This window comes from Gavialis gangeticus, unplaced genomic scaffold (genome assembly GCF_001723915.1).
Source record: "Gavialis gangeticus isolate Ggan-Ray unplaced genomic scaffold, GavGan_comp1, whole genome shotgun sequence".
NCBI classification, from domain to species: Eukaryota; Metazoa; Chordata; order Crocodylia; family Gavialidae; genus Gavialis; species Gavialis gangeticus.
The window spans coordinates 174,803,816-174,806,391 of record NW_017728992.1 but is presented as its reverse complement, the minus strand read 5'-3'; the positions used below and the strand labels follow the sequence as shown (position 1 = coordinate 174,806,391).

At 40.5% G+C, this 2,576-nt stretch overlaps 1 long non-coding RNA gene across 1 annotated transcript in view; it reads left to right on the top strand.

The window, feature by feature from the left end:
* The first annotated feature begins 457 nt into the window (after positions 1-457).
* The window catches only part of LOC109305146, a 13,790-nt gene continuing 11,671 nt past the window's right edge, over positions 458-2,576 (top strand). Inside the window, exon 1 of the long non-coding RNA XR_002099567.1 lies at positions 458-566. This is a non-coding gene — a long non-coding RNA (uncharacterized LOC109305146). The remainder of the gene's footprint in view (positions 567-2,576) is intronic.

Below are 2,576 nucleotides of genomic sequence, written 5' to 3'. Positions count from 1 at the left end.
TTCTTATCCATCAGTTCTTTTCTCTCCCCATTGAAAACATAATTTTTTTTAGTGCCAATACTAATTCTTAAAATAGAAATTATTATTTTTTACATAAGAAGGATGCCTTTTTCAGAAGGAATTATCTGAAAATAATTGGCATAACTTGAAATCCAATTTTGCAATATTTGGTAATAAAATAATGTCAGCAATGAAATGATTGTGTTATCTTTCACTTTGTGTAAATATTGGTGTTAAATATTTTTAATATTTAAAAATATTGATGAATATTGATGAATAATATTTAAAAATAGTGATTAATTAAATTTTATATTTTTTTACATCTCCTAGCTTTTTTACATCACTAAGTGCTTACAATGTGCAGCAGGGAGCAGTGGAAGCTCCATGTGGCTGGATCCAGCCTGGATCCGATAGCTTATTGTGTTAATGTGTTCATTTATTATTCCTAGCTTTATGTGGAGGAGATGTTAGAGGACCCAGTGGAACAATTTTATCACCTGGTTATCCTGAACTTTATCCAAATTCACTGAATTGTACGTGGACTGTGGATGTCACCCATGGAAAAGGTAAATGATTTAGATTTTTGTTTTTATTTCAGCCTTATTTATTTCAATCCAGTATGTCATGTTCCATATGCAAAATCATGTTTGCATTGATGAGCTAGAATATTTACTGTAGATATTTATACATGTATCTTATAGTAGCATCTAGGAGTCTTGATAATGGATTAGAACCCCAATATTGTCAGTGATATCCAAACATACAGCAAAAATCATGCACCAAAGAATTTATACTCCGAGGCCCCTGACACATTACATTTAAGACATGATTAATAGGTTAATCGTGCCTTAAATAGTAATCTAGTCTCATGTTGAAGTCATCTGACAATAGGGTTAACAATCCACAAAGTTATTGTATATATAATGTGCAACAACTTTGTAGCTCATTTGTATCACTTATTAAAATGAAAGTGTCGCTGATTGGAGCTGGCCCATGACAAATCCTGTTACTCAGCTGAGTCAAAGAATCATGTAAATTAGAATCACAGAATCATAGAAGTAGGGTTGGAAGGGACCTTATAGATCTTCAAGTCCGATCCCTTGCCAGGGCAGGAGAAAAAAAAAACTGGGCTCAAATGATCCCAGCTAGGTAGGCATCAAGCCTCCTCTTAAAGACTCCCAGGGTAGGAGCCAGCACCACTTCCCCTGGAAGTTGGTTCCAGATCCTAGCCGCCCTAACTGTGAATTAGTGAAGGGCTGGAAGGAATGTCAGGAGGTCATATAGTCCTACCCCCTGCTCTAAGCAAGACCATCCACAATTCTATCCCAGCAAAGGATTTGTCTAGTCAGGTCTTAACATCCTCCAAAGATGGAGATTCCACAACCTCTCTGGGTAACCTGTTCCAGTGTTTACTACCCTCCTAGTGTGAAAATTCTTCCTAATATCTAACCTCAACTTCCCTTGCCACAACTTGAGACCATTGCTCCTTGTTCTGTCATCTTCCACCACTGAGAACAGTTTAACTCCACTCTCTTTAGAACCACACTTCAGGTAGCTGAAGGCTGCTATTAAATCCCCTCTGTCTTTTGTTCTCCACACTAAATAAACTTAGTTCCTCAGCCTCTCCTCAGAAGTCATGTTTCCTAGCCCCTAACCATTTTAGTTGCTTTCCACTGGATCTCTCCAATTTGTCTGCCTCCTTCCTGTAGTGGGGGGCTCAAAACTGAACACATTACTCCAGATATGGCCTAACCAGTGCTGAATAGAAGGGAATAATCACTTCCCTTGATCTGCTGGCAATGCTCCTACTAATGCATCCCAGTTTGCCTTTAGCCTTCTTTACAATGAGGGCACACTACTTGCTGATATTCAGCTTATTGTCCACTGTAACCTCCAGGTCTTTTTCTGCAGAGCTGCTACTTAGCCAGTTGGTTCAAAGCCTGTACCGGTGCATGGGATTATTTTGTCTTAAGCAAAGGATTTTGCATTTGTCCTTATTGAACCTCATGAGATTTCATATGATCCAGCCCTCCAATTTGTCAAGGTCTCTCTGAATCCTATGACTACCTTCCAGCATATCTACTACCCCCCACCTTGGTGTCATCTGCAGCCTTGTTGAGGGTGTACCCCATCATATTTTCCAGGTCATTGATGAAGATATCAAACAATCTAGTCAGGGAACTTCTGGAGGGACTGGACATATTTAAATCAGTGGGTCCTGATGATCTCCACCCCAGAGTGCTGAGGGAATTAGCAGAGGTCATTGTGGGACCCCTGGCATGGCTTTGTGAGCACTCGTGGTGCTCTGGTGTGGTACCAGAGAACTGGAAAAGGGTCATTGTGGTTCTCATTTTCAAAAAAGGCAGGAAGGAGGACCCAGGAAATGATAGGCCTGTTACTCTTACCTCAGTTCTGAGTAAGCTTTTTGAGAGAATTATCCTGGCGCATGTCCGTGAGGGGCCAGCAGGGGAGATTACACTTAGGGGCAACCAACACGGATTCATTAGAGGCAGGTCCTGTCAGACCAACCTGGTGGCCTTTTATGACCAAGTCACAAAATCCTTAGACGCAGGTGT